Raw genomic sequence first — 23,112 nt, 5'->3', positions numbered from 1 at the left:
TACAGGGGTCGATGCACTTAGCTACAGACTCTTCCCAGGCCTCCATGCACTCAGCTGCAAAGCCTTTCTTTCCCTGTCTAAGCATAGGAAGTAGAGCCTTCCTGCCCTAGCTCCTATCCTAGACCCTTCAATCAAACCAAATCTCTATCTTTTCTCTGTCTTCCCCTTATAAGTCTAAGTCTAATTTTACCTTCACTAAGACCCACTATTTATAGATTTTTCATAAAATTCCATGGTCTGTGGAACATGGTTGAATATCAAAGATTGACTCAAACTTTATATAAAATAAGGGGCTAAGCTCCTTTGACTCCTATTCATCTATGCGCTTTTCATCCACAAACAGTGAAGACTTTACGTTATTTAAAAAACTGTACCAAAACTTGGGTTATCTTAACCCCAAACTAACCTAAGGGACCCCATCCCAATAGTACATTTGGATAGTGTTATGAAAGAGATTTCTAACAGTATAATGAAGTCTAGAAAATGCCTTATGGTTTGGGGTTATAACTAATTGATGTTTCGAGAAAAAAAAATCCTTTTTTTAGGACTTCAGAATATTTTTGGACTAAGGTTGGGACATAGGTGATTTAGGCCTAGTCAGAGGTTGGGTCGTGTAACAAAGTTTGGTAGGAGAAAAAATATCTGACCCCCAAACCTCGACCTATGTGTGACCAACTCCTAGGCAGGCATGTCGATTAGTCAATAGTTGTCCAAGTCAAGAGAAAGATCTAGTCATGACGATTCAAAGTTCGGGCCATGCAAAAATGTTTAGTAGGAGAAAATGCCCCAACTGCTAACCCTCGACCTATGTGGGACCCAATAAAATAAAACAAGTGGTAGAATGTTATTAGCTCACGGTGATGTCTTGGGAGCAACATGGAAGATGACATAGTTGTACGTACGAAGGACATGTGGCAGGCATATTTGACATTTTTGGGTAGCCTAATGGGCCAAATCTAGGTGACACATGCCACCGTACAGAAGGTGCCACATTTCCTAGATGATGTCAACATGACATAAGCTCATGATGTCGTAGAACCTTGAAGCTTGGGCCAAGGGGTTGCTTTGTGAATTTTTTCCTGTATATTTGGTTTTCAATGTTGAATGAATATGACAGGCCAAAACATTGAGAAAGGACCCTAGCTGGGCCTACGGGAAAGTTGGGGGTCTAGGAAAAGGTAGGTGCATAAGTAGGTAGAGTGGGCTGACTCACTACCTCCTAACCAACATTGAAGATGTGCCTAAGAGTTAGTTTTGCAGTTTCTTTCAAGGTTAAAGAGTTTTCAGGCCTCCAAGTCTAGTCGTGAAGTTGAAGCATATTTAGATGCATAATAGGTGAAACGGGTCGACCCATGACCTTCTGACCTCTCGACCTATATTGGAAGGAAGGAACAAGTCATGCTTATGTGGTGTTTCTACGTGTTACATGCCCAAGGGCCTTTGCTCTTGACGCAACATATTGCACGCTTACTGCACTAAGGGTTGAATAGTGTATAAACAGACCTAAAGTAAATGGTGTTGGCAAAAAAAATGGTTGGAGAACACTTGATCAGGGAAACAAGGACCACAACTTGTAGTATATTAATGAAGTCTAGCACAATTAAACCTAAGTTGTCCTCACGCCACAAATAGATAAATGATAGAATGTGTTATCACTGAAAAAATTTCAAAAACAATTTGGACAACTTGTATGGTTTCAAAGTTGTAAGTCAGTCTTGGTCAAGTCATTTCTATTGTTTTATTTAAGGAGTCTAAAACATAAGATAGAGTCTTGTTCCCTTTGTTAAATATGGTCAACAATCTTGTTTTACCTACCATTGGTCCCACATTTATTCAAAGTGTCATGTGTTAAGGCTGTTTCAAAAATTACATGCACTACGAAATCAACTAGGAGTTTTCGTAGTGCAAACTCACAAAAATACACTGTGTGCGCTACGAAAACACCTAGACAGTTTCATAACTAGGAGATTTCATATCGCAAAACACAGAATTTACATTGGTTGCGCTACGAAATCAGGGATTTGTGCCAAATTTGGTATAACTGTCTTTTCCATCAAAATTTGTTAATTTTTCATCACCATGTGTCAATCCTTGAACCATGCCTATCACATGCAACCATTCATTCTCATTATTAGAGTCGTTAGGAGTCTTGGTATGCTTAGGTTGCAAGTTTCAAAAAGAGCCAAGTATTCACAGTTATGATTTAGGTTTTGGTTCATGCATGAGGAGCACATTGACAGATGTTCAATTTGAATTCTTTGAAGATCAAGCGAGGCAGCTCTTAGTTTCAAATTCAAGTAAGGCAGTGTTCAAACCAATACAGTGCAGGTTTATCTTCAAGTTTCCTTGTAGGGATTTCATAGACATGTCTAAAGAAAGGAAAAATCACAGATCAGGCCAGTGTCTTAGACTTTAGCCTGAAGGCTTAGATGTTCTCACGAGGAATAGAGAGGTTGAAGAAGCATTCAAACAATCATAGAAGAAGAAGGTTCAGATCAAGGAAGTGGTACAAGAGCAGTCTATTGATAAAACAATCAAAAGAAGAGTAACTAGAAGTCAATTAGCCAAGGAAAAGGGGAAGAAAATGATTTTTGATGAAAGCCCAGCTTCAAAGGGAAGTTTGAACGATCTCCTCCACACCATCTACATAGAAGAGACTCCTCTGGTCCAAGCAGAGCTACTTGAAGCCAACAAGAACAAAACCAAAGGAGTTAAATATTCCAAAAAGCTTCAATTTGATGACCAAGTCTCAAAGTTTGTTTTCAAAGCCAAGAAGGCCTGTGACTAGGCATTTAATAAGATTACAAGAGGCAGAGCCAGAGGTAAGAGAGACAGATTGAGGACCTGCAAATTCATTTGAGCAAACTAGGAGGACAATCTCAGCATAAAAGAACCAGGTTGTAAGTGATTGGAGCCTTAACACAATTTTGGTTAGAACATTACCTTTTCAAAGCTGTTTATGGATTAATTACGTCAAAGATATGTGGCCTATTGGCATAAGATGAAGTTGTGAATAAATCACAAGAAGAATATTTTTTTTGAAAAAACTGTGTTTTTTTTATTCCTGCTGTAGCTGCATATTATGACTTGATGGACCAATTTTGAGAGACAAAAAGTAAATATTTTTGAAGAATAGTTTCTAAAAGGGAGTATTTACAAGGTTTAAACATCCAGCAAGGGAAAAACAATTAACATAAGGTCGAAGACAAGAATAAGAATGAAACTCTAAAAAGGAGGAACTTTGTCTCCTAGTTTTTACCAGTCAACTTCTAGAAGAGTTTCTGAGCAGTTGAAAACTCCTCTCTGAAAAGTGAAAGAGGTTTTCATTCCTAAGATACTGAAGTACAAAAAACTCTTCTACTTTCTTCAAATCCATTATTATCTAGGAGAAATGAAGGACCAAACTTGCGCTACGAAACTGTTGTAGGTGTAGTTTTTCACAAGCATATTTCTATGTTTTACACCTGTTTTTCAAAGACACATTCTGGGCGGTAGGAAAGGTGTTTCCAAAAAAAAGAGAGGTTTTTGTTCAGCACGGATTGGTTCACAAAAGCCTCCTTCAGTTTTTCCAAATAAAATTTTTATGAGAATATATGAGCTCTGTCCCAAGACCTATTTTTCAGCCAGAACAGAGCAAGGAACAGTCTCCTAGTTTCTAGGAACAGTAAAAGGATGAGTCATCAAGGGCCAGCTGGAAGGTTATGAGCACCATAAAATTTGACTTCATGGAGTTATATGTGTCAAATAATGCTTTAAATGTTTAGATAAGGTAGTTGTAATCATAATAAGGAGTTACACTCCTAGTTGTATTAGGTCTCTAGGACTCCTAGTTAGCTGTCTTTTGTATTAAATAGTTAGTTTAAGTGTCAATAGGTGTCAAATTAGGAGGAATTCGAATTCCCCTCATGCTAGAGAAAGGAATCTACATGAACTCTATATATGGGAGAAGAACTAATGTATTAAGGGTTGGAAATTTATTGAGAAAAGCTCTAATATTAGGCTTTATGTAAAAGACTCTGTTTTTAGTAATACAGTGCTGGCTTTGTTTCTCAAGAATCATAAAGAATTCAATGTGATGAATGTTTTATGTTGTCTTTTTCTATTATCTACAGTGTTATGAATATGTGATTACTTAGAAATCACTAACAATGCTCTAATTTCCTTCATATATTCGTAAACTGTACTGCCCTTCTATGTGTTTGGTGTGTTCTACCTATGTTGGATTCTGAATGCCTTGACTTCTATGCAGAGCTAACCTTACTGTTAATACTGAAGCATATCTGACTCCATAAACCCAATGGATACTTTCTAATTGTGTTTCCACCACTTACATTTTCGCATTTGTTTTACAAGAGTTAGCCATCTTAATCATAATAAAAAATCATTAATCCTTTGAGAGAGCCCTCTCAGGTTGGGGAGGCTAAGCCTCAGCCTAAAGTAGGTTTGAAATAGTTACTTAAGGTCTTCTTGGTCAGCAGCCTTCCAGGGTCTGATTTTGAGATAACAGAATGAAATTGAGAGTAATGGAGATTAAACCAACCTCAAAAAATACATGTTGTTTTTACAAAAAAAATCAATGGCATAAATCCTTCAGTATGCAGGTGGAATGAGAATTAATTCTCAGCATGGAAAAATTGCCAGACCCCATTCCAAAATTTAATGTATTTGAAATGGTGAAGTATTTGGATGTAACATTAGAATGGAGTGCCTTATAGGAGTATGCACTCGAGAAGAAGTAAGCCACCTTTGATCTCCCATGCATGCTACAAGGGATTAAATGAAGAACAAATCCTAAAAAAAATATTTTATTACACGAAGGAGAGCCATGCCTGAGGTACATTTTAGTATTTGTGAGGCAATTCAAAAGTATGTCTTGAGCGTTAAAGAGCCATACTGTCAGCACAAGATGTATTTAATGGAAGAGCTCCTTGAGACTACAATGCGACTAAGGTTTATTTCTCAGAAGGTTGACACTCATGTGGACATTCCTTCCATTAAATATACTACAACCACAATTGGTGAGTGAACGAAGCCCATTCTTTGATTTAATATTACAACAACAAAATTCAAGCACTGAGATGCAAAAATAGGATGGAGAATCCATGCAAATTTACACTCTAATAGTGTGAATGGAAGAGTGATGGCTAATAAATACAACATCGATCATTGTGTTTTGGTGAAACAAAACCCATGATTGCAATACAGAAATGTGGGGAGAGAAAAATTGTTGAAAGAGAGCTCTGTGTGTGAGTGTTAAAGAGAGGAGGCCAAGTGCACCTAGGCTGAAGAAAGAGGTTGTGTGTTGCTATGTTGCAAAGAAAAGTGGTTGAGTGGGTTGGTGCTACTGTGTGAGGCCAAGAAATCTTGTGGAATAGAAGAGGGGTGAGAGAAAAATAATGGTGCTCTAGAGTGGAGAGAGAGTTGTGAGTGTTGGGATGAGTGAGTGATGTTGAGATTAATAGTGGGCTACTGCAGAGTGAGTGGAGGATATATTTCAATGCCAGATGAGTAGAGGACAAGATGCAAAGGAGAACAAAGGAATATAAGATAGAGTAACTGCCATATACAATGAATATTAGTTCCTTTTGAGTGTTAGTTGGAGCCTACATACAAGAAGTTGGTGCTTCCATCTTAGTGGGTGTTTGAGGAAGGCTTGAGGGTTGGTTCCTCCTTAAAGTTGGTGCATGCATAAATCCAAGGAGCTACAAGTCGGTGCTTCACATGGTTCTTCTGGTAGGATGATTAGGTGTTTGCATAAGAAGGCAGCTGGTGCTTCCTGTTAATGGGTGATATCAAAATATCAAAGGGAGTTAGTGCTTCTTATGAGTGGTGAATCACAGACATTGATGTAATAGAGTAGGCTCTATTATTACATCATATATCAAAACAAGGTTTGGTGGTTTTCTCCCAAAAGTTGTTCCACGTTAAGCCTATGTGTCTCATGTGTTTGTTGCTCGTGATTTGTATGCTACTCTTGGTGCATGTGTTCATGTGTTATTCTGTGTTGCTACACATGAGATGTTGTTGATTTCTTTGATTTAATGTATGCCAAGTTTAAATGTTAAATATAAATTGGAAGAAAACTTTGAATTAGCCATAATATTGATTCACCCCCTCCCAATATTAACATTATTTCCAACAATTAGTATCAGAGCCTGGTTCCTTCAGAAATAGCTTAACCACTTGAAGTTAGATCAAAAGGAAATAATGGATAATCAAACATGTATTACATCAGGAGGAGTTCCATTTTTAAATGGATCAAAGTATGTGCTTTGGAAGGTTATAATGGAAACATATTTAATGGTTTTGGATGTTGATGTAGGGTGCTCCATACTAAATAAAGAAAATAGTAAGAAGAATGGAGATGCCAAGGGAATCATCATGAAAGGGTTGTCTAAGTTAGATGTTGATAAAGTAAGAGATTATGGGACAACACAAGAAATGCTAGAAAATTTGCAATATCTGTATGAAGAAGTTAGTAATGTGGCTCAAGAGGAGGTTGATGAACCTTGTTGCTCAAGCAGTGAACCTGAATATGTGAAGGCTACTGACAATTAAAAGAAGATAAGAAAGAAGAAGGATAAGGCATATTAAGGGAAAGATGATCAAAAGATTAAAGACCCTTGTTCCAATAAAGGAAGTTGTTGCCCATCACTCTCAAGTTCATGATGAAGAAAACATAGAAGAGAGGCCTTGTTGCTCAAAATGTATGATATTTCTTTGTGCTAAATGTAAAAAGATAGGTCATTTATCCTCTAGATGTTCATGTGAAGTTTCAAAATAGAGATGCATAAGTACATCTAGTTGTTTTGAACAGAGACATACATTTGTAGCAATAGCCATAAGGGTGCCTCAGAGGAATAAAAGAGATCCCAAGTGTGCTCATTCATGAGAGAAAAAAGAGTAGCCCTGGTAGTGATGAAGAAGGGATACCCCTCAAACATGTGGAGGACTCCATGGACATAGAGAGGAATTTAGATCTTTGGGGAAGCTCAACTAGCACGTCTAAAATAAAAGGAAAATATATAAGTGAAAGGATCTTTTTAAGAAAGAAGTTGATATATTCTCTAAAAGAGATCAAGGATGTATCAGAGGCTAATCTCAAGAAAAAGGAGCAGTTGCAGGAATATGAGCTTGAGAATGATAAGTTGAGAAAAACAATTATAGATTTAAATTCTCAACAAGAAGAGGCTAGCAGGCTGAATGGGATGTTGACCAATCAACTAAATGATAGAGAAGCTCACTATGAGAGACTACAAAATGAAGTAGTCTCATTGAGACATGACATAGAAAGGGCAAGTAAAGAGTTGTCTCAATATAAGAAGCTTGAGGACAACAATAAGGCTTTGGATGAGATGCTTTTTAAGAAAATATCCCCTCTCATCAAGGCTAGTTTAGGGCTCAAAGAAGATTCAAGCTTCAAGAAAGAAAAGGCTGAAGGGTCAATGACCCAAATAAAGGTAGTTAAATATTCCAACAACAACAAGGGAAAATAAATTGTTGAAAAGAGGTAACAACAAGGAAAGTAGCAACAATAAGAAAAGGAAAATCAACAACAACGAGGAGAGCATTAGAAGAAAGCTAGGGAAATACAATGAAGAATGCAAGAAAAAAAATTAGAAAAACATGGAAGGTACATGAAGAACCAACAAAGGTTCTTTCCACCTCAAGGAAAAATCGCTCAAGAGAAAGGTTTCTTTAGTTTTCAAAATCCCTTTTATGTGTATTATTTTTCTTCTAATAATTTTGGACATAAAGCCATGGGCTATAGATTGCATGCAAGAAAACAAGATGTGTTGGGTAGCAGCAACCCAAGAATGTACAATGTGGCCAGGAAAAGGTATGTTGGTAGCAGTATAGGTTTTGATTAGATTTATAGAAGATATGACAATTCCTTTGCCACATTCTTAAGCCATAATGAATGTTACAACTGTGGAAACTTTGGGTAGAAGGAATTCGGCTGCAGACATGAGAGGTAAAAGCATGCATCCCACATGATGCAGAGAAATGAAGCAAGTCATCCATTAAGGATGAATATAAATAGAAGAGTAGATGAAGCCAATTATGTCTTCAATGCTCTATGTAAAGAGGGCATGATGAACAGTGGAAGGAGAAATCATCAAGGAGATGACTCTTCTTTGAAGAAAAATCAGAGAAAAATTAAGAAGGATGATTCTCATATTCTTGTGCTAAAATCCTCTCTAAGTTCCAATGAGTGCAAGCTTCAGGTAAGGACAAGGAACAACAACCCAATTATTTCTCTCTTGCAAAAAAAGAAAAAAGGTTGCAAGAGGATTTGGGTGAAGAGAGAGGAGGTAAAGGATAAGTATGTTTTAGACATGCGTGCCCAAGAAAAGGACCAAACATGGGCAAAGGAGAAGCTAGAAAGAAATGATCCTATTAGGAATTGACCATTGAAGGTATGGAAGAAGAAAGAGGACCATCTACTATGTGGTAGTAGATCCTCCATTTCTCTTCATTGAAGGAAGATATTGGCCTCAAAAAGAGGCTGAATAAGTCAGATGGAGGAAGATAGAAGGAATAAAAAAGGAGGTGCATATGATTGTTGAAGGTATGGTTGTGTCCCCTTGTTGATTACATGAATAGATTGGTTTATCTTCAAGTGCATCAACATTGTGAGAAATAGGAAAGAGCATCCAACATGGTTGCAGGGGGGAGTACACAACAATATTCTATGTTGTGAGAAGAAGATGAGCTACAACGAAAGGGTGGAACGAAGAGACCCATAGTTAAGTTAGGTTGGCAGGATCAATCCCCATGCAGAAGCAAGGAAGTAGATACAAGAGATCAGATATCATTGGCTTAGGGGGAAGCAGTAGAAGGAAACAATTTTCAGCCGTAGAAAAAAACATTTCCAAGTAAATAAAAGGTTCACATCTTGGGTGAAATACCCTTATTTCATTTAAGTTTTGAATCTAATTTTTTCTAGTAGTCTTGTGTTCATAAAGCACAATGGGTATAAGCTTTGAATGTTCCTTAGCCTTCAATTGGTATTTCTATGTCAATTGGTGTTCTGGGTTTGTATGGGGTAGAATTTTTGTGTAAGTGGACATTTATTTTTGAGAAAGAGCTCTAAGAGGTTGCCTGGTATAGCATCCAACTTGTATTAATTTATTGGTGCAATTGGTATTATTTAAGAAGTAGTCCCTATTGTAGAAATATGATCTAAAGGGATGAAGTGTTTAAGAAGCTCAAGAGAAGTGAGCGCAGTATCAACAACAACAACAATAGTGAAGAGAAATTGCAATGCATCACTAATGGATGGTATTTGCATTCAACAAAAATACCATGAGAAATTTTAATTGGTATCAATTTCTTTTTAATTGGTACAAAAGATGCATTGGCAGAGAGAGTATTCAATCAGAAACCATAAGGTGTCCAAAACTGGAGGCATTCAAAGAAGAGGTAGCATATGTTCAAGGGGAGAATATCACATATGTCCAGTTTATAGAGAAGAAAAAACTATTAGTCGTTGAAGAGAAGATTGCAGATAAAAATGCACATCAACAACCAGACCCTCGGTCATTGACAGTCGGTGATTGCATGGGGGTGGGGAAGTAGCTTATAGCCTTTTTCCATTGATTTGAAATGGGGAAAGAAGCTTATTGGAGAAATTGTGATGGCCCATGAAGAGGAGAGAAATCCATTGGTGGCTCATGCTATGAGAAGTGTGGAAGCATCATAAGGATTGGCCATCAAAGTGGAGATGTTATGAGGTGTTTCCATCAATCCCAAAGGGAGATATTATTGGACAGTTGCAACTATTTGGATGGATATTGGAAGAAATTGTGTTGACATTGATGTTAATAATCATTTTAGAAGATGTGTTGGGTAGTTGGAACTATTTGATAATTGGAAAGAGTGTTGGAATTGATGCCAACAAGACTAGCATAGATGTTTGTGGTAGTAGATGTTGGTTGTGATGTCCACTAGCCTAGTTGTGATGGTAATTGGGATAACATTGATGTGATTGAAGTTTCAAGTTCAGGGGGAGTCCCATTGTGTTGGCATTGATGTCAACTAGACTAGCATGGATGTTTTTGGTAGAAGATGTTGGTCTTGATGTCCACTAGCCAAACTATGATGGTAACTAGGCTAGCACTGATGTACTTGATGTGTCAAGCTCATGGGGGGTCCCATGGTGGCTGCAATCTCTTGTAGAGAATCATCATAGTGGTAGGCTTATTGGAGAAGCCAGAAAATGATGGTTGGAAGAACTAGAATCTAGAGGAGATTCTACCTTAAGAGATTAGTTCATATACTCTTGGAGATGGCATAGTTGGATAGCGCTCTAAAGGATCTTTCCAAGGGTATAATGAAGTCTAGAAAAGACCTTCTATATTAGGGGTTAATACCATTTGAAGTTTATAGACATAAAAGTTATTTTGTTTAGGACTGAGGCATATTTTTGGACTAAGGCTAGGACTTAGATGATTCAGGCCTAGTCAGAGATCGTGCCACATAGCAGAGTTTGATAGGAGAACAAATCTCTGACCATCAACCCTTGACCTGTGTGGGACTAGATCCTAGTTAGGCATGTGGATGAGTCAATATTCAGCGAAGTCGGGAGAGAGGTCTAGTCAAGACCAATCAGAGGTCAGGTCGTGCAACAAATTTTAACAGGAGAAAAAGCCCCGAATCTCGAACCCCAACCTATGTGGGACTCCATACAAGAATATAAGTGGAAGAATATGATTGGCTCACGGTGATGTGTTGAAAGCAATGTGGAAGATGATGTGGCAGTATAGAGGACATGTTGGAGGCAAATTCAACATTTTTGGGTAGCCTAATGAGCCAAATATAGTTGCATGTGTAACCATATAGAAGTTTCCACAAGGCCTAGATGATGTTGGCATAACATAAGCTGATGATGTGGCAAAACCTCGAAGATTTCACCAAAGGGTTTTTTTGTGATGTTTTTCCGATGTATTTTGTTTTCAATGTTCAATGAATAGGACAAGCTAAAACAATGAAAAATCACCCTAGTCAAGCCTATGGGCAAGTTAGGGGTTGAGGTAAGGTATGTGCATAAGTAGGCAGAGTGAACCGACTCATGATCTCCTAGCCAACATTGATAGATGTGTCCATGAGTCAGTTTTGTGGTATTTTTGAAGGTTAAAGAGTTGTCAAGCCTCCAAGTCTAGTCATGAAGTTGAGGCATATTCAGACGCATAACAGGTGAAGCAGGCCAACCCACGACCTTCCGACCTCTCGACCTATATTGGAAGGCACACTCAAGTCATGATTATGTGGTGTTTTTGCATGTTACATGCCCAAGGGCCACTGCGCTTCATGTAAGATATTATAGGCTTACTGAACCAAGGCTCGAATATCATACAAACAAACCTAAGGTAAATGCCATCGACAAAAAAATTGGTTAGAGAACCATTGATCAAGGAAACAATGACCACAACTTGCAATATATTAATGAATACTAACACAGTCAAACCTGAGCTATCCTCATGCCACAAAGATATAAACAAGAGAATAAAATTGAGAGTAACAGAGATTATACCAAGGAAAAAAATCCATGTTGTTTGTACAAAAAAAATTAATCATTAGGGGACTTTTGAGATCTAAAATGGGCCTCCTAAGAAAAATGTACGACCAAAATAAACTTTATAAGGACCAACAAGATTCAAGATGATGATGTCAATCATGAGGGATGATTCACTATTTTTGGAGTAAAAAAGTAAAAATATTAAAAAATAATAAAATAGTAAAACTATTTTTCAACTGGTATTTTCAACTTATCTCCCTAATTGTTTACTCAAATTTTGAGTGGGAGTACTCGTTAGATGCAAAATTTAATTCCTCGTCGAAAGAGTACCCATGTTGCATACTTTCGATGGACCATGCTACACGAAAAATGAGAAATACATGAAAAAGCATGATTGCAATCATGTTTTTCATGTATTTCTCAGTTTTGATGTATTAGAGTCCATCGAAAGTATGCAACATGGGTAGTCTTTGGATGAGGAATAAAATTATGCATCCAGCGAGTGTTTATACTCAAAATTTGAGTAAACCCGTAGGGATATAAGTTGAAAATACGGGTCGAAAATTTTTTTTTTCTTTTTTCCCTCTAAAATTTGATGATTTCATCTAATCTTATTTTATTATTTCCACTATTAATTTATAATTTACTTAGAAGGCCCATTTTAGACCTCAAAAACCCCCTAATGGGAGGAAATACTTGAGTATGTAGGTGAGAGGGAAAATTTTAAGGATTTGTTTCCGGGAAAACTAGTGTCTTTTCATCAACTAGCCCTCTAGGATTGGCAGCTATCCTAGAAACAAACAATTTAAAGAAATTTGTGATTCCCTCTATGTATGATAGATAAGAGAGAGGCAAATGAACCAACCTGGATCTTCCACTTAACTCCTTGCTTGATCTCTCTCCCACTTGACAAAGCTTGCAACTCCTCTCCATACTTATCTCGCTTGGAGAGTACATGTAGAAACACAGTAACAAAGAACCATCAAAGCATCTTGATCTATTATATCATAAGAATTGCAGAATCATAAATACAATGAACATACAATGGCATTCACAAATAACATTCCGAAATACACAATTATATGGAGGAAAACTCAAAGAACTTTATTAAAATAGAAGGGAGAATTACAACCCAGCTGTCTGAGCCAGTATCATTCTCCCAACATCAAAGCCCTCTTCACGTCATGAAAAGCAAGATCACCCAACAATACAATTCTCTTTCTCAGATACAAACTATCAGCACTTCCTTACAAATTACCAAATTCCAGCCTTCAGATCTCTCAGATGAGGGATCCATTTATAGATGTTTGCAAGGGTGTGAGTCATCTCTAGGTTTTTGATTAGTGTCATTCCACTTGTTGTTTTTGGTTCGATTTGGAGATTTCTTGGATCTCTTACTCATCCTTGGCGAATTCAGAGAAGCAAGTATCATAGGAGAAGTTTCTAGAAGATTCCATGAGCATCCACTTAGCAAACTATCTCTGACATTTGTCCATTCTCGCCCATCACACCTCACAGAAGGCCTCTTCAGTATGCATCAAACCTGGCTAGTGTAGAAGTCAGTATGTATCACACCTTGATAGTGGAGCTCTCAGTATGGTCCAATTTAGGCCAGTTTTGGATGGTTTTTCAGGTGAAACTTTTGGGGAATGATGTAATCAGTTGACCATGATCTTTTAGGGTATGAAACAACACTTTAGGGATTAAATAGCCCTAGTTTATTGACATATAAGATTGGGGTTGAAGTGCCCAAATATGTCTATAACAGTTGCCCCCTAAAGCATGAAGTCGTAAATCTTTGATGTCAGGTGAAATACTTTAACATGAGGATCCGAGGTTTTCAAAACTGGAAGGTGACCTGTATAAGATATAATACAATAAATCATCATCATATAATTTTCATGATCTAGCTGAGGCAGGCATTCCCATGCTCATCTTTATAAATTAATTTCATGTACATAGAACAGATAATCGTCTGCAGTCGCAGACTAGTGATTCTTCATATGTAGGGTCATCATCCCTGGCTTGGATGACCATCTGTGTACATTTGATGTATTTATATTCCTGAAAATATTGCAGCCCGGATGGATGAAACTAGATCTAGGGTATTCAAACTCGTTCAATCCTCGCCCGATGTACAAGTCGATCCATGTGAAAATATGTTCTGAAGTCAAACATGGAAAGACATCGCCTGATTACCAACCAATAATGTGAGCTGTTAACAGATGCGAGAGGAATCAACGATAATGATAATGACCCTCAAGGTACTACAGTACAATTCACGTGGTGTGAATATATGATCCGATGTCGAACACCACGCAAAATCTTTCGGTCGAAGGCCATTGATGTCAACCTGTCACCGAAAGTGAGAAACTTACCATTAAGGCATGCAAGCTTCAAAGTACTGAAAGGGTTGTTTCTAAGTCAACTTCTTGGATAATGAGCTGATGTGGAAAAGAAGTGACCCGTCGTAGGAGGGCCTTAATGTATCCCACATCTACAACATGAAATGAAGCAAATGATTTTCTAGAGGTGAAAACAACCGACGACACAAGGTTCAGGAATGACGGTCATGAAAAATGGAGGTTGAAGGTATTGAAGTGTATGAGGCATTAACTGGATGGTGAATTATGAACTGAATGACTTCTCTTGAACATATCAGCGACATTGAGATGGATTGGTAGCGTTAACCCCAAAAATGTATGGTGTGAAAGACCAATGGTGAAATGACCGGTGAACGGGATAACCCAACCCAACTCAATCATGGTGATGGAATGAAAGTGTCATGTTCAAGACTGACCTGCTACCTTAAAATTCTTCAAGTTTTCTTCCCTTTTTCCCAGTCATTGATGACCAGTACCTCTTTATTTTTGTCAAGCTTGAGGAGGATAACATATGCTTGTTCCATAATTTGCCCTTCGGGTAAACCTGTCGCTATGTTCTTAGCGAGTCTAGCGACAGTGAAACTCGTTCCTGTCTTGGTGGACAAGTTTTTCGCTATTATTTTAACAATTTTAATGACAAATATAACTCGGTACTTTTCATGTTTAGAGAGTTTGAAAAGGGGCGAAAAGAAAACTCCAGTAGCTCTTTTTCTTAGCATAATCCCTTAGGTCCGAAAAAGATTAAAATAATACAAAGACAAACGCTTGAACTTTTTCATGAGATAATCCCTCAGGTCCAAAAAATATTAAAATCTACATGAGGGATGGTACTTTTGATTACTTTAGTGAGCTGGAAAGGCCAATAGCTCGACAATCTTTTCATATTTAACGAGTCTGAAAAGGGTTTAGAGAGGACTCATTTTTTAGGAACGAGTGGTGTCTAGGATAGCAACTGGTTTCGAGTAAGCTTGAAACTTCTTAAAACATGGTGGTGTGAAGAGGGTGGCTAATAGGACCACTTGTTGCAGTTGTTCCTCAAAAAAGGAAAACAATCAAGTGGAAGCGTATGATCAGCCAAAAGAATGGAGGTGATGGCAGGAACACAACCAAGGCTCAAAAGGCTGATGTAATGGCAATCACAAAGGATATTTATTGAAGGTAGGTTCATTTTTTAAAGAGCTTGAACTCTGGGGGAACATATGCTCTGTTTGGGTGCGGGTTCATTTTTTAACGAGCTTGAACTTTGCGGAAACTATGCTTAGTGGTAGGTTTATTTTTTAACGAGCTTGAACCATGCGATAATGTATGCTCAGTGTGGGTGCGGGTTCATTTTTTAATGAGATTGAACCTTGCAGAAACTATGCTCAGTGATCTTTACATTTCTACGCAAACTCAAAACTAAAAATCTAGAAACAACAAAGCTAAAAAAAACTAAAAAAAAGAAAAAGCTGAAGAACTACTGAGGTTAGGTAGGATGGTTTTCGTCAGCAGTTAGATAAAACACTTCCTTTGCCTTGTCCACACCGTGGACGAAGGTCAATGGTGGTCGGACCAATCACCTAACCTAAGAAGCTAAATAGCTAAAAAGCTAAAAAAAACTAGAGAATGAAAAAGAAATGAAAAGTTTGCATGCCCCTAGCATGGTGAAAAAGAGAGTCTCCAGTAACCATATGGAAATCACTATGGTTAGGTAGGATGGTTTCGTCTACCAAATAGACAAAATACTTCCTTCGCTTCGTCTACCAAATAGATGAAGTTAAATGGTGTCTTAGACCAATCAGATAACCTACAGGGAAATTTATCTTTTCAGCCGGGTGCAAGCTCATTAAAAAATGAACCCGCACCCAAATAGAGCATATGTTCCCCTAGAGTTCAAGCTCTTTAAAAAAAGAACCTACCATTGGTAAATAACCTTTGTGATTGCCATTACATCAGCCTTTTGAGACTTGGTTGCTTCCCTATCATCACCTAGCCATTTTGTTTCTGGGAAAACTAGTGTCTTTTCAATCGACTAGCCCTCTAGAAACAAACAATTTAATGCAATTTGTGATTTCATCTATGTATGCTAGATAAGAGAGAGGCAAAGGAACCAACCTGGATCTTCTGCTTAACTCCTTGCTTTATCTCTCTCCCCCTTGACAGAGCTTGCAACTCCTCTCCGTACTTATCCTGCTTGGAGAGTACCTGTAGAGACACAGTAAGAAAGAACCATCAAAGCATCTTGATCTATTATATCATAAGCATTGCAGAATCAGAAATACAATGAACATACAATGGCATTCACAAATAAAAATATTCACAAATACACAACTGTATGGAGGAAAACTCAAAGAAATTTATTAAAATAGAAGGGAGAATTACAACCTAGCTATCTAATCCAGCATCATCCTCCCAGCATCAAAGCCCTCTTTACCTCATGAAAAGAAATATCACCCAACAATACAATGCTCTTTCTTAGATACAAACTATCATCACTTCCTTACAAATTACCAAATTCTAGCCTTCAGATCTCTCAGATGAGGGATCCATTTATAGATATCTGCAAGGGTGTGAGTCATCTCTGGGTTTTTGATTAGTGTCATTCCACTTGTTGTTTTTAGTTCGACTTGGAGATTTCTTGGATCTCTTACTCATCCTTGGTGAATTCAGATAAGCAAGTGTCATAGGAGAAGTTTCAAAAATATTCCATGAGCATCCACTTAGCAAACTGTCTCGAAAATTTGTCCATTCTCACTCATCACACCTCACAGAAGGCCTCTTCAGTATGCATCACACTTGACTAGTGTAGAAGTCAGTATGCATCGCACCCTGACAGTGGAGCTCTCACTATGGTCCAATTCAGGCCAGTTCTGGATGGTTTTTTAGGTGGAACTTTTGGGGAATGATGTAATCAGTTGACCATGATATTTTAGGGTATGAAACAACACTTTTAGGGATTAAAGAGCCCTAGTTTATCGACATATAAGATTGGGGTTAAAGTGGCCAAATATGTCTATAACAAGATGGAAAAATATCCAGAAGTTTAAAAACACTAGCGAATCTCATTAGTCCCTAATATACAAACTATAAAATGCTTATTGATATATTTGTAAAATTATTCAAATTTATAATGATTTTATATATAGCCTATATATAATGTTCGTGATTTTTAAGGTAAACTAATTTTATATGGTAAAATTTGGGTGAATCATTTTTAGAAAAAAATGGAAATTGGCGAATCTTTTTTTTGGAAAAATCATGGAAAATTAGCCCGCCTACAAATATTAGCCCGTAAACTTTTCCATGCCAGGTAGAATGAGAATTAATTCTTAGCATGGAAAAACTAGAAGAACCCATTCCCAAATTTAATATAGTTGTAGTGGAAAATTATTTGGATGTAATAGTAGAATGGAGGGCCTCACAGGAGTACGTACTTTAGTAGAAGTAAGCCACCTTTGATCTCTCGTGCATGTTACAAGGGATTAAATGAAGAAGAGAGCCTCAAAACAAAATATTTGATTACACAAAGTAGAGCCATGCCTAAGGTACATGTTAGTCTCTACGAGGCAATTTAGAAGTATGTCCTGAGCATTAAAGAACCATACTATTAGTACAAGCTGAATTTATTGGAAGAGATACTTTAGTCTATAGTGTGACTAAGATTTGTTTCTCAGTAGGTTGAAAGATGCTTAGGTGGATATTCCTTGAATTATTTTTCTGTAGCCATAGTTGGTGAGTGAATGAAGCCCATTCTTTGATTTAATGTTGTAGTAACAAAATTCAAGAAATGAGACACAACAACAGGATGGAGAAGCCATGCAGAGGTACACTCAAATAGTGTGAATGGCAGAGTGATGGCTGATAGCGACAACATCAATCACTGTGTTTCAGTTAAACAAAACCCAGGATTGCAGTAGAGAAAAATGGGGAGAGAAGTATCGTTGAAAGAGAGCTCTGCATGTGAGCACTGAAGAGAGGGTGCCAAGTGTGCTTGGGTTGTAGAAGGAGGATATGTGTGCCTATGTTTTAGAGGAAAGAGGCTGAGTGGGCTGGTGTTGTTTTTTGAAGCTGAGAGAGCCTGTGGAATAGAAGAGGGCACGTGAAAAAGTATGTTGTTACTGAGTGGAGAGAGAGTTGTGGGGGCTGAGATGATTGAATGTTGTTGAAATGAATAGAGGGATACTTCAGAGTGACTAGAGGACAAAGTGTAACATGGTTTTAGTAGAGGAAAGGATGAAGAGGATAACAACTCTTATATCAGGCATAGTAGCTTCCATCTACAATGAAAATTAGTTCCTTTCGAGTGTGGGCGTGATCTTGCATACAGGAAGTTGGTGATTCCATCCTAATGGGTGTCTGAGGAAGGCTCAAGCGGTTGGCGCCTCTTGCAAGTTGGTGCTTGCAAGAATCCAAGGATATGCAAGTTGGTGCTTGAAATAAATTCGTGAATTTGGTGCTTCTGGTAAGCTGACTAGGTGTCTGCAGAAGAAGGGAGTTGGTGCTTCCTGCTAGTGGGTGCTAGCAAACAATCAAAAGGAGTTGGTGCTTCCTATGAGTGGTGACTCACAAGCAATGATGTAATATAATAGGTGCTATTATTACATCATATTAAAGAACAATATTTGGTTGTGTTTCTCTGAGAAGGGCTTCCACGTAAAACAGTTGTGTCTCATGTTCTTGTTTCTCATGATGTATATGCTACTCTTGGTGCATGTGTTCATGTGTTATTTTGTGTTGTTTCACATGAGATGTTGTTAATTGCTCTCATTTAATGGATTACAAGTTCAAATGTTAAATATAAATAAGAACAAAAACATTGAATTAACCTAAATAATGATTCAACCACACCCCCCCCTAAATATTAACATTATTTCCAACAAAGTAGGTGATGATTATTAGGTCCACATGATTAATGATATATGATCTTAGGGGGAGTTATGCATGTGTATCTAGATTCCCTATGATGTTTTAATATTTTGGTGATATTTATATTACTGACAATGTATCTAATGAAGTAACAATGAACAAGAATAAACATGTCGCATTCTTGGGGAGATGTAGTTACGAAAAATCAACATTTTATATTCGGATGTTATGAAACATAGTCACATGTATACATGGTTTTTGATGTAGACAATCACATATATTTCTTAGTGATGATTAAATAGTGGCATAGATTCATGAGAAGCCTCTCATATGTTTTTATAAGTTGGTTATTGGCATTCTGGCACTGACATTGGTTTATAGTAGACTATTAATAATGCCCATATGATGCTTAGGAATGATGTTGGTTAATGATGGTTCATGAGTTGCTACAAAATTTTATTGTTGTTATGGTTCTTTGATGGATTTTCTGATTGGTGAGAGGGATATAATATCAAATTTTATGATGAAAAGTTGGCACATGTTCAGGGGGAGCATTTGATATGCTTCTAATAGTGCATTATTGGCATTATGGTTTCTTAAGCATTCCTTGGTGTGTGATGATGTTTATGATGAGTACATATCATTACCAATGTATGATTATTTGTGTTGTTACTAATGAAGATATATATGTTGTTGTCATTATGTCATGAGTTATAAATGATGCATAGATTGCATGAGGTGAAGTCATGGATGATGCTTATATGTTGCGTGAGTTTCACTTAGTGAAGTTGTCAATAGTGTGTTAATCCTACTTGATACACTTAATGAAGAGGATATGTATTGGTGATGCTACTGATTAGTTCTATGTCTTGTGGTGCTGGAGGTACTCTTTGTTCTCACATATGTTGTTGGTGCATGGAAAGAATATGTATATGTTGCTTATGGTGTTGTGATACAAGATTGATATGTCATTGGTACTTAAGTATTATGGACCCTCCTATATGAGGAAGAGCATGTTTACCTTGATGATATGAGGCCAAAGGGATGATTTGTTGACAAAGGTTTATTGCACTATCTTATGCTTCTGTTATATTTGCTTGGTGATGCTTGGAAACACTGCACATTTGGTCACATGTTGATGATATTGGAGATATTGTTACTACACTATCTTATATTACATGTTGATGATGAGGATGTTCATGATGTTGTATATGTTGCTCGTATCAGATCTTTATGTTACAGATTTCTATACGGTGAATGATGGTTGTTGATGACTATTATGGTATTGCCACCTCATGGTAGAGGTTCTTGTTTTTTGTTATAAGTTTCATATCTATCTCTTTATGTAAAGATCATGAAAATAACCATATTGTAATCATTGTAAAATTCAATCATATATTGTCTAATGGGATAAAGCCACATCATGTATGTAATCCCATTGTGTTGGGACATTAATGTAAAATTTAGGTCTAATATGTAAACCTAATATGTTGGGTATTTGATGTAATCATGAGTCATTGATGATAGGAAAGGTAATGTTTGGTGAAGTCATAAATATTTTTACTTTTCTTGTATATCTTTAGAAAGTCCAACATATTCTCAAGGGGACGATGGTCAATATATAACTTTTCAGCCAGTCGGACCTATAACAATTAGCACTACACGGTAAACACTTATTTCAACCTAGATCAACCCTTTTCCCTTAATGTCAAAGTGGGAGAGGAACGGTGTTTTGATGGCGTGGGTGCAGGCGTTAGGGACAATCTTCCCAATCTGACAGCAAGTTCCTCTATATCAGCCTCAATTAGCTTTCCTGTTTCTTGTGGAGTATCAGTCATTAAACTGATAGCTTCATTATTTCCTCCGAATCCCTTATACCTTGTAATTTGGCAAAAACAGTGGCTTTACTCCTATCGGAGCAGTAATTCCAAAAGAATTACCTTAAAACACTATCGGCACTTTAAAGAGGGATTAGACACCCAAACCCCAATATTGCGGCTTTACACTATCGCATGGTAATTCTAAAAGAATTACCTTATAACACTGTCGCGGCTTTATATTGTCCCTTTTTCCTTCCCCGTTACGATATCGCATCGGCGATTGCTATCGGTGGAGCTCTATGGGGTCAGGCCTCCGATATGTCGCGGACCCGACGGTCTTTAAACTCCCTCCTATATTGAGTTCGGGTCCGATATATATCAACGGTTCGTTAAAGTAATGGATCTTGCGGACCCACCGAAACCATTAAACTGCAATATATTATATTTCGGGTTCGGTTCTCGGAACGTACAGTTCTGAGTTTTCGGACTCGACGCCCCTTCAATTATTATATATAATGTTTTGGCTCCAAATTTCGGGGCTCTCCACTTGGTCGTGCTACGGGTTCCTTTCGGACCCGAAAGATTTTATAAGCCGTGCTCTATAATAGACCGGCTCCAAGATTTCGGAGCTGATACGTTCCACTGTTAATAAGCCTTCCGATGCGATGCGATATTGGTTCGGACCAGATAAGGGTTGGAACCAATATTGATAATATTTCACGTCCGCCCACTTCCGCTTAAGGGAAAATATTATAATTTCTCTGTGTAAACAGAGTTCTCCTCTTTCTTTGATCAAAGTGACTATAAAGGCTTGGCAATCGCCACAATAAAAAGAAAGCGACCCTAATGATTAACCACACAGTAATTGCATCATGCGGGAAACAGTAAAGCAATCTAATACTCTCAATACACAGTGAGATAAGCTACGCATACATATTGACAGAAATCATTTATTAGAACGCCGAGAGAAAAGTTTTAAGTATAGCAATGCTTTGGCACTCGTTCCTCTCTTCTCTCTGAGAGTATCGCTGCCTCTTTATTTATAATTAAAGGATAGGCCTTCTCGGTCCTTATCCGTTACAAAAGCATGCTTTACATGGGATGATTTAAAGCGTAAAAGCTTTATTATAGCTTATCCATCTGTGACATAAATAGCATGTCTTATTCTCTACTTTATCCTATTTTTAACTAAAAAAAAAACATGGAAATTGCAGGCTAAAGGACCCCACTCCCTTGCCTGTAGATTTTTTTGGATTTTTGGAATAAGTTGGAAGATTTTTTTTTTTCTCTGAGTCACATGCTCCCGCATCAGACTCTTGACGACAAAATTCTTCATGGGCTCCTGTCCATGAGCTCGTCTACAGATTTGCCCAGTTTCTGTAGAACGTCTTCTGTAACCCAAGTAGCTTCAGCGATTGGCTGTCCTTTCCATTTTACCAGATACTGGAAGTACTCTTGTCCCCTTGTCTTTTTGTGCACTTTCTTGTCCAGAATTCTTTCCGGCTGTAAATTCTTTGCTGTGGGTAATTGTTTTACCCAGTCAATCTCTGGAGTCTCCTGATCCTGTGCTGTATCATCTGCAGTCTCATTCTCATACTTGTACAAGTCTGCAACATTAAAAATTGGTGATATTCCCACATCAGGTGGTAATTCAATCTCATAAGCATTTGCAGAGAATTTCCTCAATATTCTGCACAGTCCAATTTTCTTGGATTTTAACTTATTATACTCCCCCTTTGGAAATCTCTCCTTTCTGAGATGTGCTAAAACCAGATCTACAACTTCAAAGTTCACCTCTCTTCTCCTCATGTCTGCTCTGGTTTTATACTTGATGTTGCTATCCTGTAGCTGCTGTTTCACCTGTTCATGTATCGCCTGCATTCTTGAAGAAACGTCTTCACCTTCTGCACTTCTCGTTTCTTCTTTTCCCAAATTCCTTAATTCAGATATTCCTCTTGGGTGCATTCCATAAACAATATGGAATGGGTTCTGTCCTGTGCTCCTATTCGGTGAGTCATTATATGCATACTCAACTTGTGGTAACACTTGATCCCATTGCTTTGGATGCTCTGCAGTAAGGCTCCTCAAAAGATTGCCTAAGCTTCTATTCACAACTTCAGTCTGTCCATCAGTTTGTGGATGATAGGCAGAATTGAAATTTAATTTAGTTCCCAGCTTCTTCCATAGTGTTCTCCAAAAATGTCCAACGAATTTTGAATCCCTGTCTGAAATAATGCTTTTGGGCAATCCATGCAATCTTACAATTTCTTTAAAAAACAAATTAGCAATGTGAGAAGCATCACTAGTTTTATAACATGGAATAAAGTGTGCCATTTTCGAAAATCTATCGACTACAACAAAAATTGAATCATAACCTCTTTGAGTCTTTGGTAACCCCAGCACAAAATCCATACTTACCATATCCCAAGGCCTATCTGGAATTGGCAATGGAATATACAATCCTGTGTTCTGGCTCCTTCCTTTTGCATATTGGCAGACTTTACAATTTCTTACATACTTCTCTACTTCATATTTCATTTTT

Source organism: Pinus tabuliformis, chromosome 3_2 (genome assembly GCF_031772625.1).
Source record: "Pinus tabuliformis cultivar Carrire ecotype Pingquan chromosome 3_2, CPIR1, whole genome shotgun sequence".
In the NCBI taxonomy this organism is placed as follows: domain Eukaryota; kingdom Viridiplantae; phylum Streptophyta; class Pinopsida; order Pinales; family Pinaceae; genus Pinus; species Pinus tabuliformis.
This window is presented reverse-complemented; position numbering follows the sequence as displayed.